Below are 13,091 nucleotides of genomic sequence, written 5' to 3' on the forward strand. Positions count from 1 at the left end.
CTGCTTTATTGACGATGCCAAAGCCTTTGACTCTGTGGATCACAATAAACTGTGGAAAATTCTGAAGGAAATGGGAATACCAGACCACCTGATCTGCCTCTTGAGAAACCTATATGCAGGTCAGGAAGCAACAGTCAGAACTGGACATGCAACATCAGACTGGTTCCAAAAGGAAAAGGAGTACATCAAGGCTGTATACTGTCACCCTGCTTATTTAACTTATATGCAGAGTACATCATGAGAAACACTGATCTGGATGAAGCACGAGCTGGAATCAAGATTGCTGGGAGATGTATCGATAACCTCAAATATGCAGATGACACGACCTTTATGGCAGAATGTGGAGAAGAACTAAAGAGCCTCTTGATGAAGGTGAAAGAGGAGAGTGAAAAAGTTGGCTTAAAGCTCAACATTCAGAAAACTAAGACCATGGCATCTGGTCCCATCACTTCATGGCAAATAGATGGGGAAACAGTGGAAACAGTGGCTGACTTTATTTTTGGGGGCTCCAAAATCACTGCAGATGGTGATTGCAGCCATGAAACTGAAAGACACTTACTCCTGGGAAGGAAAGTTATGACCAACCTAGACAGCATAGTAAAAAGCAGAGACATTACTTTTTCCACAAAGGTCCATCTAGTCAAGGCTATGGTTTTTCCAGTAGTCATGTATAGATGTGTGAGTTGGACTATAAAGAAAGCTGATGGCGGAAGAATTGATGCTTTTGGAAGGTGGTGTTGAAGAATACTCATAAGAGTCCCTTGGACTGCAAGGAGATCCAACCAGTTCATCCTAAAAGGAGATCAGTCCTGGGTGTTCATTGAAAGGACTGATGTTGAAGCTGCAACTCCAATACTTGTCCACCTGATGCGAAGAGCTGACTCATTTGAAAAGACTCTGACGCTGGGAAAGATTGAGGGCAGGAGGAGAAGGGGACGACAGAGGTTGAGATGGTTGGATGGCATCACCAACTCAATGGACATGAGTTTGGGTGAACTCTGGGAGTTGGTGATGGACAGGGAGGCCCTGCGTCCTGCGGTTCATGGTGTCAGAAAGAGTTGGACATGACTGAGCAACTGAACTGAACTGAACTGAACCCATTACAGTATTCTTGACTAGAGAATTCCATGGACAGAGGAGCCTGGCAGGATATATATAGTCCATGGGGTTGCAAAGACTCAGATATGACTGAGCAACTAACACTACCCTTTTCACACATGTGCTCCCTATTGTTTGGGAGTGAGCAAAAAGGGAAGATTATCTGCAAGTGTTGTATAACTCTTATATACACAAGATATACAAGAGTATATATATTGTAGTATAACTCTTCAGGGGCAGTTAAAGAACTTTCTATGATCTCATTTGAAAGGTTAAGTTAATTTCAGGAAAAGCTACTATCTATAGTTTAAGTCTTTGAGCCTGTACCATGCACTGTTGATACCCCACTCATATCCCCTTGGGCTTTTACCAATAGAGTCCCCTCTACTCTCCAGCTAGCAGTATCTGTATCTCTTTAGCCAAGGGCTCATCTGACTGACCATACCAGGGCTAGCTTCTTGGAGGTATGACCAGTACAGTCTTACTATACTTTCTATACTCAGATGGGGGCCTTATGCTTAGAGAATTACAATTCTCAGCTGTTGCTCTATTGAAATTCTTAGTAAGTTTGTGTTCTATAAGTGAAGTCCAGTGGGGCAGTAGAACATGTACAGGGGGTTGGAGCCTCCACTCATATGCACCCCTCTCCTCTGGCCTGACCCAGTGACTTCGGCCTCTTTCCGCCTTTGGCCGAGGAGCTAGACACAAGTTGCGTGAGAATCAGGGTCAAGCACAGGCATACAGCACATTCCATGTGCCCAGTGATGGGATGGGTTGGAGCATGGGACAACTTGTGAGCATCTGCAGTTGCCCTGTGAGTATCCCTCTACCAGAGTGATATATTAAATAAATACCAAGCCCTCATAAAAACTCGCTCACATACACACACATGCATGCACACGTGCAGAGAAAGAGACAAGGAGAGAGGGCTTTTCCTGGATTTTTGAGCCAGGAGCTCCACATTATCATTTTGCTTTGGACCATGCAAATCCAATAGTTGACTCAGTGGAACTCTCTCTGCCCCCAGACATGGCAGAGCAGCAGTGCCAGAGAACAAATGTCTACCCAACCCTTCTCACCCCACCCTTAATTCAAGGATGAGTGTTGGAGCTGGTGGGAGGATATGTGTTCTACAGTGGCTCCAGAGGTCTCCAGCAGGATTCAGTTCCTTTTATCATGTGGTAATTTGATAAAATGCTCTTTTTTCTTTTCCCTTTTGGCCATGTGGCATGTGGGATCTTCGTTCCCAACCAGGGAAGGAACCACATACCCTGAGTTGGAGTACAGAGTCTTAATGACTGAACCATCAGGGAAGTCCCACTGACTGATAAAGCACTCTTGGCCACCTTTCCTTCTCTGCCTCACTTCCTCACTTCCCCGCTGGTGCTTCCTAAGATTATCTTCCAAATATACCACTTGAATTTGAATCCTTGAGTATGTGCCTGGAGAAACCCAAAGTAACAGTGATTCAAAAGCCAATATTTGAGGCATTTCTAATATCTTTTACTAATTGAAAAACAAGTATTTCCCAGAGAGTGGGGTCCGTTCTTCCACAGGCTTCTCTGTAATTCAGAGGCTTTGGGGTTTGTATTTTTGTGTACCTTTTACTCTCCAGGATGCATAACCAAACAATCATTTCTCCTGTGTTTATTTCCTCCTTCTCCAGTTTGAATGCAAAGGGCTCAAGCTCTCTAAGGATTCCTCCTCATTCTATAACTCTATGACTCTCCTGGCCTCTTTTGAAAAGAAAAAGTTGTTCTGTACTTGTTACCACAACATACAATAATTTTCTGTGGATTTCTGAATTCTGTTATGGTAGTGTTTGATTTTGTTAAATATGACCCTCACTGACAAAAATTATACAATGTATTTATCATCATTTGTTCTGGAAAACAAATATATTTATTGAAATATATATAAAATATATATTTTATATTGAAACAAATATTTCAACTGAATCTGAAAATGTAGCTTCAACATTTCTTTCCAGATTTGGGAAGGAAATTGAAAATGGTGGAAAGGTACGGAATTTTTTAAGACCAAAATATGTTTTATATTTAATTTATTTCTAAAGTTTTAAATCTTTATTTTAAAATTTTATTTTTATACCATGAATCAATGATGATGATGACGATTCTGTGTCTTCAGGCAGTGCTGCTTTCTGCTGACATGAAAGTAAGAAAGTTAAAAGAAGGTGCTATCAGTGTACTGGTCAAACCCCATAGTTTCAGAATGCCTTAGAGAAAAAAAATATGACACTGAAAATTAGTAGTTAATTTCCACCTGCTCCCTCTTCTCTCCAGTGATTCATGAACTCTTGGATAAAGCTGGTTTCAATCATTGATTTTTTTAAAAAAGGTCCCTTCCCTTGCCACATCTGAGACCTAATAGATGCAGGATGGAAACAACCAAACTTGCTAAGGGAAATTCCAGATTATCTCCCAACATAATGACCTTAAGCAGACCTCATCCCTTCTAGGAATAACCCTGACTAATAAGCCTCTCAACTTTGAGGTACCTGCTTGACCTATCTCCCATGATTTTTCAGTTCTAACTATCCTCTAACCTAGCCGTGTCTCAATTCCTTGTCCTAGTGAAAAGTTCATTCATGTCGTCATTATTTTAACAAAAAACTAATTGGTAACATACAGTGAGATTCAGTGATCTATAACTCAAGTACAACTGTGGCTGCAGAATGGCAGCATCAGTATCACCCAAGGAGTCTGTTAGAAAAGCAAATTTCTAGTCCTCACCACAGACCAACTGAGGTAGAATCCCTGCATCCAGGGACCCATGCTGTAACTACCTGTCCGGGTGATTCCTATGCAGCTATAGTTTGAGAAGCATTGGTCTTGGTCTGGATTGGGGCCCAACGATTGCAGTTCTAATAAATTTTCAGGTGATGTTGATTCTGCTAGTCCAGGGACCACACTTTAAGAAACATTGATTGAGAGGTTCAGGTTATTATTTCTGCTACCTAACAAATGCCTGTTTCAATTGCCTCAAATTATAGAACTTTAAGCTCTGCTTTGTCCAAACTAAATCAATTTTACTGTGAATGTTTCAGCCCCAACTTGCCAACTCACATCTTTTTAAATTTGGTAGCAATTAGAGACAGTTGCCACTTTACCCTGTTACTATTATATTCTCATTATTGTTTCACTTGCTTTATCTGAAAAGCTCATAGCATGTTCAACAAGGCACAAACTTAAAACTAGATTCTATGAGTATAAACTAAAGATTTACCATATTACCTGTCTAATTTTGAAATAGTGACTTACCATTTCTGAAGCCTATTTTCTTATCTGCACAATAGAGATTAGATGGATTGGAAGAGATTATGTACTTGAAAAAATCTAGCAGAAGGTCTGGTATATAGTAGATGCTCAATAAATGTTATTTAAACTTTTATATCATACCTTCTAAAGCCAGGTAATGACATATGTTAAATTCATTCAACTTTTCAATCTTGTTTATGTCTTCAGAATGCATTTAGTTTCTTTTAAAAAATGGATTTAACTTTATTGTCTATATTTTACTCCTCTGTTTTGGTGACCTCTAGGAAATATAAAAATACTAATTTTCCTCTGATTTTTAAAAATACCTGTAATTTTAAAAGTACAACAGACTATAATAGAATGCTATTTATATAATAGACTGTACTAGTTCTAGTATTCAGTTTCCAGTATTTCCTTGTCATTTGATGTCAAATAAAAGTCATAGCAAAATGTACCCTAAAATATTTCATTAGGAGAAACAACTTCAACATTGACTAAACATTTCATCCAAGCACCTGAAATACCTTTATAAGCATTGGTTAATTAAGTTTTAAAACACCTCCATCAGGAGAGGAAGAATTAGGAACACATGGACTAGAACCACATTGGCTAGTTAATAAATCAGAACTCATACTTGATCTATCAGAGTAAACTGCAAAGATTACAATATAGTCTGTTCAGTTCCATCATTTAATGCTGGGCTGGATGAAGCACAAGCTGGAATCAAGATTACCAGGAGAAATATCAATAACTTCAGATACACAGATGACACCACCCTTATGACAGAAAGTGAAGAACTAAAAGAGCCTCTTGATGAAAGTAAAAGAGGAGAATGAAAAAGTTGGCTTGAAACTCAGCATTCAGGAATCTAAGATTATGGCATCTGGTCCCATCACTTCATGGCAAATAGATGGGGAAACAATGGAAACAGTGACCGAATTTGTTTTGGGGGCTCCAAAATCATTGCAGATGGTGACTGCAGCCATGAAATTAAAAGACACTTGCTCTTTGGAAGAAAAATTATGAGCAACCTAGACAGCATATTAAAAAGCAGACATTACTTTACCAACAAAGGTCCATCTAGTCAAAGCTATGGTTTTTCCAGTAGTCATGTATGGATATGAGAGTTGAACTATAAAGAAAGCTTAGTGCTGAGGAACTAATGCTTTTGAACTGTGGTGTTGGAGAAGATTCTTGAGAGTCCCTTGAACTACAATGAGAGCCAACCAGTCCATCCTAAAGGAAATCAGTCCTGAATATTCATTGGAAGGATTGATGCTAAAGCTGAAACTCCAGTACTTTGGCCACCTGATGCAGAAAACCAACTCATTAGAAAAGATTCTGATGCTGGGAAAGATTGAAGGTAGGAGAAGAAGGGGATGGCAGAGGATGAGATGGTTGCATGGCATCACTGACTTGATGGACATGAGTTTGAGTAGGCTCTGGGAGTTGGTGATGGACAGGGAGGCCTGGTGTGCTGCAGTCCATGGAGTCGCAAAGAGTCGGACATGACTGAGAGACTGAACTGATGGAACCCTAATTTTAAAATAGTTTTTAAATCAGATTTCCATAAAAGCAATGTGTGCATATGCTTACAAAAATCAAATAGAACCAAAAAAGTTATCAGGAATATCAGCAATTTCTTTCTCTACATTTCCCCAATCCCAGGTCCTGTTCCCTAGAGGCAACCTCTCTTTAACTACTAATTCCTGTATTTATAAGTAGTATGTTTATATTGCTATTCTTGATATACCGTTGTTACATACGTTTTATGCCATTCTATGATAAATGAGAATTTGGCTATTTCAACACAACTACCACCACCCCTCTTCCATTCCTCCCACTAGAACTATGCCAATTTTAATTAAATAATCTAATCATGTTTAGAGTATTTTGACTATATATAGATGTTCACTACAGAGAAAAGTAGTGGTATTATCAGTCAGTTTCACTATGTTTACATTTTCTTTCTTAGTGTTTTAAGTTTTGTTCCTAGAATTCCTAATTATTTTACTTTATTCTTGCAGGTTCTTATAACCATCTTCCCCACTCTCTCTCCTAGCCTTACTACAGCAAGTTTCCATCTCAACTTTCTGCTTCCACTGAGGCTGCTGCCCTTACCCAGCCCCTATATCAATAAATTGCAAAAAGTTCCTTCTAGTGAGTAAATTAGAAAATGGAGACTCACCCTGGCAGAACCAGTCAGGTTAAAGCAAGCATGAAGGGCACAGACTTAGGTAAACAAGGATGACTTTCAGTCTCTATTTGCACCCCAGGGCCAGACACTGTTACCCACACAGTACTACTTGGCTAATAATACTTTGCAGACCTGAAAAGGTGGATCCCCAGCTGCAACTTGGGTTTAGACATACTTTGTTGGAATCTTCCAGTGTATTAAAATGTATTAGAATTAATTTAATTAATTAAATTAATATTTGACAATATGCTCTGTTAGTGAGAACATGGCTGAACAGTTACCTTCATACATGGTTAGTAAGAAAGCAAAAAAGAAATCACACAATCCTCACAGAGAGAAATTTGACAAATTCTAATGCAGTTACATATGTATTTATCCTGTGACACATAAATTCCAATTCTAGGTATCTGTTGTAAAGATTTACTGGTAAAAATTCAAAATGACTGGTGTCCAAGGCTATACTTTGTTTTACAATAGCAGTAAGCTGGAAAAAACAAACTTCTATTAAAGTAGAGTGGCTGCGTAAAGAAGTGTTGGCAAACATTTTCTTCTTTTTAAAAAATATTTATTTATTTATTTTTGACTGTGCCGGGCCTTTGCTGCTCAAGCTTCTCTAGTTGTGGCAAGCAGGGGCTACTTTTTGTTCGAGTGCGCATACTTCTCACTGTGCGGCTTCTCTTGTTGCAGAGCATGGGCTCTAGAACTCACGGGCTTCAGTAGTGGCAACGTGTCGGCTCAATTGTGGTTTCCGGGCTCTAGAGCACAGACTCAAACTCAATAGTTAGGGTACTCAGGCTTAGTTGCTCTGCAGCATGCAGGATCTTCCCAAATCAGAGATTGAACCTGCATTGGCAGGTCTCTTGCATTGGCAGGTGGATTCTTTACCACCTGAGCCACCAGGAAAGCCCAAATATTTTCTATTTGGCCAAATAGTTAATAATTTGGGCTTCATGGGCATAGAGTCTCTGCAGCAATACTCAAATCTGCCATCATAGTACAAAAGCAGCTATAGACAATAAATGAGTGTATCTGTGTTTCAATAAAACTTTATTTGTAGTCACTGAAATTTGACTTTGTATAACTTTTGTGCTACAAAATATTCTTCTTTTGTTCTCAGCCACTTAAAAACATAAAAGTCATTCTAGGCTTGAAGTCCATATAAAAACAGATGGCAGGGTAGATTTGGCTCTCAGACTATAGTTTGTCAGTCCTGGGAAAAATCATAGAATATACCAATGTTATCCTGAAGTGAAGTGAAGTGAAGTTGCTCAGTTGTGCCTAACTCTTTGCGACCCCATGGATAGTAGCCTGCACCAAGCTCCTCAGTCCATGGGATTTTCAAGGCAAGAGTACTGGAGTGGGTTGCCATTTCCTTCTCCAGTGGATCTTCCCAACCCAGGGATCGAACCCAGGTCTCTCACATTGTAGACAGACGCTTTACCATCTAAGCCACCTAAAGAATTGAGGAAAATACCTGTATTATGATATGGATCCAAACTGTGTTAAGTGAAAAAACAAGGGCAGATAGGTGTTTATTGTATGCTATTGTTTGTGTAAGAAATTGAAAGAAATATGAGTACATATGTATATTGTTTATATTTTCAAAAAGAAATGATGGAAAGATAAACCAAAAACTAGCTAAAGCAGTTACTTAAAAGGGGAGGTACAAAACAAGGTGATAGGGATAGAAATGAGAGCAAGACTTCTGTGAATATAACTTATTGTTTTGACTTTGAAATATAGTTTTGACATAATTAACAAAACAAAGTCACAAAGAAAAAAGTTATTTAGTTACCCACATTTAGAATCTAAACTTCCTTTCTCTTGAGATATCGAAAGCTCTGTCTGGCCTCATCGAGTCTACCTTCCCACATGGCAGCAGTCTGAGTAAGCCATGGTTTAGCAACTTTCTTTTCAGTAAGACATATATTCTGGGTGGGTATTAAAGTTTGCAAATTCTGCCCTAGGAGAAGCAAATGAATTAACATTTGATGCTTAGTAGGGTGGTAATAGAAAACTATTCATTATTTTGAGCACAAGCATGCAATGATAAAAGTAGTATTTCAAGAAGATTAATCTCTCAGTGTTGCATGCACTGATTAGTAGTGGGATCTAGAGCCTGATTCCAGAAAATCAGGAGACAGAGACAGGTTTCTGAAGGCCCTGTCCAGGGAGCCTGTCCCACTGAGACTCACTTGACGCTGCCCTAGGCATGGATCCCGCAGACCTGCAGCATCAAATACTGATCATCATTGCCATTCAGGTGAAGCTCAGGCCTCAAAGCCTAGATCGCTCACACACTCACCTCCTGGGCCCCAAGGGCCTGCTGAAGCCAGCTGCTTGACCACCTCCTCAACAGGAGCCATGGTCGAGTTTGGGAAGGAGCTGCTTTCCTGGGACTAGGGAACCAGTGTGCCCGTCAGTCAGGCCATGCTTGTTAGGACTTCTGGATGGCCGCGTGGCTCCAGGTCGGGCAACGTTCTGTGGCCAAGTTGGGGCATCGGGGTGACCAGCCTCAGGTGCCTAGGTGGTCAGTAGAGGGCAGCCACCCATGCCTCACCTTTCTCCATCCTGCACCCAGTGCTTTGCAGAGATGAGAGCAGGGGTGGGAGGTGGCTTGGGGTGGGGCACTGAGCCTGCGGTTGTGGAGCTGTCCAGGCATTGTGCTTCACGACTAGGGCTCCCTTGCCCCGACATCTGGGGGCACACCCACTGCCCTGAAATCACAGCTGTGGCACTAGAAGTGTCTGGGGAGCCAACTGCCCCTTCTCAGAGCCAGAGGACAGGTCACTGTGCAGGGAGCAGCCTTAGAAAACATCTATAAGGTGCCTCAAGCATCATGCCCATCCTCTGGCAGACTCAGGGTCAGATCTTGAACTCAGGCCACCGGGTGTGGATGGAACTTTATTTCAATAAAAAGACCAGTGGCCTGTCTCTGGAGGGTGGCAGGAGAGCAACACCAAGGTGTGGGGAAAAAAAAAACAAAAAACAAGTTTTAGCTTAAAAAAAAAAAAAAAAAGGAATTGCCCACGCTGTCTAGGATAGGTCCTGGACTTGATCCATTTCTCCCATCCTGTACAACATCCTTCCTTTCACAGCACGTTAACTTAGGTCAACCGATTCAGTTCTGTGTGTCCTTGGCCCGTGTCAACAAAAAAGCAAATATGTTAAAATGGGATGAGTTCTGCAGGTCCTTCCAGCTCTAAGATTCTATCAGCCAGAGAACTGTGTTTCCATATGTGGGAGGGGGTGTGGGGAAGAGGTAGTAGTATTTAGCTTCGATGCGCCCCCCACCCATTCCTGTCCTTTAACTATAAAGGAAACCAGGAAATAGAATATATTTGATCCAGCATGCATATGAAAATTAGACTATAGCTGGTCCCCAGAAACGACTTCTAGGGTCACCCTGTATGTCTCTGCAGACATTGGGAGGCTCTCCTGAAGTTTCATCTTTTATGGGTAGACTAGCCTACCACCTCTCACCTTACACCCAATTACTTTCTTAGGAGTAGGGATTTTAGTTAACGAAATGCATACACTGGCATAAGTACTCAATCTTAAAACTCTACTTGTTTCCAGAGCATTCATGCTGTAAATAGCCATCAATCCTACTTTGCGTGTGTATAGTTTTTAGATAATTCCTTTTGTACAAATTAAATAGCTTCATCATGGCTGTCTTACTTCTCTCGATGAAGATGATAAGATCTCATTTTCCTTTCAGCTTGGGAGAAAGATCCTGGAGAAGCTTTAGAAAGATCAGTAAATCAGTCTTTCTTTCCCATTTTCTCAAAAAACTCCATGGCTTATCTTCTCCATCATATGAGAAAGACTCCTTTTCAATATACTCTCCAATTTTGAGAGAAACAAACTGCCAGGAGCTGAATTGCTATCCTGTGGCTAACAGGAAATTCCTGGCTTCTAACTTCTGGCTCTAACTTCTATGGGTACCTCTTTAAATTGTGAAGATTAGTGACACAGTAGATCACTGCGGGCTGTCCTGCCTTATGAGAAGACCTTTGGGTACACGTGCTTTCCTCTTTATTCCCTGAGTCAATGACTACAGGCAGCAGGAATTCTTAAGAACAAAGACATGCCTTACACATCAAGTATTATAATTTTTGTATAGTGTAACAAGAAATCCAGTATCCTATAGACAAAATAAAATTGGAGGTACAATCCTTGAATATTTATAAACCACTCTTATTTTTTATATTTCAAGATAAGAACCACAGCCAGCCAAACAGGCAACTTGGGAGCCTCAAAAGCATCAATCAGTCAATTTCATAGTTGGCATCACTGCCTTTTTTGGGGACCACTTTGTATGAGGTAGAAGGTGCCCCTCCTCTCACTAGGACAGACGAAGAGAGGTGAATAAAGAGGGTAAGAGTGAGCCAGCCTATTCTCCATGGAAGAGCAGAGAAAGGAGAATCAGTGAATACTCGCTCTTTCACCTCTTTCCCAAATGCCTCTTACTGTTTTTGCATTATGTGTCTTTTCCTTCTAAACTTGGACTGTTTGCATAGATCAACAAAAAGGTGTCTCTAACCTTGCCAATGATGTTGAATTTTCAAGAACTGCTTGACTTCCTCTAGACCAGATTTTTAGATTTGGGATCTGAAACTTTGCTATTTAAATTGCTCTTTTCCTCTTCTCTTTCCATGATTTTTCTATGTCCCAATATACAGAAGAAATATATGAAAAAAAATATGGAATATATTCATTACAAGCATTATCTATTCTTTGATTTTCTTCATTTGTTCATTTAACAAATATTCTTTGAATGCATCTATATACTAGCTAAGTGCTGGGTATGTATGTAGTAGTCAGCCAAATAGACTAGGTTATAATGAAGCTTATACTTTTGTGACCTTAAATCAAATAAATATTTGCCATATAAAGAAATAACCAGGGATAACCAATATAGAATGGAAGGTCAGCAAAGACTTCTCTGAGGGAATAACAGATATGAACATCATATGAACAGTAATATTATATGAAATATGAAAAATATTTGATGACGATTCTAAATAAATTAATCTACCTTATGATATAAAAATAATTACATATTTGTAAAATAAATGTAATAGAAAATTTGAACGTTTATTTGTGTGTAAAGGTCTATTTTGTCTGTTTGTTTTTTTAAAAAAATTGAGATCAGTTTCATCCAGCAAACTTGCACTTTTCTAGTACTATCAGAGAAGATCCCAGATAAAAATAGTTCTTTTTTTGATGTGAGTGGGGCTTACTAAATAAAGCAGTAATGGCAAAAGCAGTGAACCAGATACACTTAGATTTATAAGGAAGGAATTTAAAATCTCAATATGAATGAGAGAGGAAATCTGTTTAATATTATAAGCAGACCTGAACTCTTCTTTGATTATACCTTTGCAAGCAATTGCAAAGGAAAGAACATACAACATGAAGAAAGCATTTTTCTAGACACTATCTTGGTTAAACTTGTGAATCCATGAAATACAGTCTGCCTCAAAGTAGGCCCAGATTGGGCCCACCTTCAAAATTACTGAATTAATAAGATAACGCATTTATAACTTGCTTTCTCATTTATAAAATGCTTAATTAACATCCCACCTGATTCTCAAAACAGATCTTTGAAGAAAGTATTATCACTATGCTGCTGCTGCTGCTAAGTCGCTTCAGTCATGTCCGACTCTGTGCGACCCCATAGACAGAAGTCCACCAGGCTCCCCCGTCCCTGGGATTCTCCAGGCAAAAACACTGGAGTGGGTTGCCATTTCCTTCTCCAATGCATGACAGTGAAAAGTGAAAGTGAAGTCGCTCAGTCGCGTCCGACTCTTAGCGACCCCATGGACTGCAGCCTACCAGGCTTCGCCATCCATGGGATTTTCCAGGCAAGAGAACTAGAGTGGGGTGCTGCACTATACTACCATTTTAAAGAAAAAGAAAAAAAAAATAGAACTTAGGTGATATACTTAAAGTGAATTAGTAAGTGGGGAAAATAAGCTTCAGAACTTGAATTTCTGACATGAAAGCCTGTGGACTTGGTGTTGAATCACATTGCTAAGCCTTGTAAATCAGTCTCTAAGGCTGTCCCAAGAGAAGTGACAGACAGACTTCATATGGTGAAATGGCAGTTGGACAATCATACTTTCTGCTATGTCACTTCATGGAGAGCAAGAGGTCACAGCCTCATTTCATCCTAGATTTCTTCAGAGACCCATTAAAGGATCTCACATTCGAAAGCAAAAGGGCAGATAAATCTTCACTTTCAACACGGTTCTGTGGCACTTGTGACTAGCGCCTGGAGAAGCAAACTTGGCTCAGGTGAGACCAACACCTGAAACTCATAGATTCATTTCTGCCTTGAGTGTCTTTCATAAAGATGGATGAAAAAAAAAAAAAAAAGGAGGGTACAGAGGTCTCTGAGTAAAGTGAGAACTTGTAAGCATACTGTGAACATTTCCTCCCAGAACAGTATTAGTGGAAAAGGTTCTTCACAAGCCTGATTTGCTCCTTTTTTTTTTTTTTTTTTTGCCCGC

At 39.8% G+C, this 13,091-nt stretch overlaps 1 pseudogene; it reads right to left on the reverse strand.

Moving 5' to 3' along the window:
* LOC104997840 overlaps window positions 1-8,939 on the reverse strand; it is a 58,816-nt pseudogene extending 49,877 nt beyond the window's left edge.
* Window positions 8,940-13,091: the final 4,152 nt, after the last annotated feature.

The sequence above is a fragment of the Bison bison genome, unplaced genomic scaffold (genome assembly GCF_000754665.1).
Source record: "Bison bison bison isolate TAMUID 2011002044 unplaced genomic scaffold, Bison_UMD1.0 scf7180017864314, whole genome shotgun sequence".
In the NCBI taxonomy this organism is placed as follows: domain Eukaryota; kingdom Metazoa; phylum Chordata; class Mammalia; order Artiodactyla; family Bovidae; genus Bison; species Bison bison.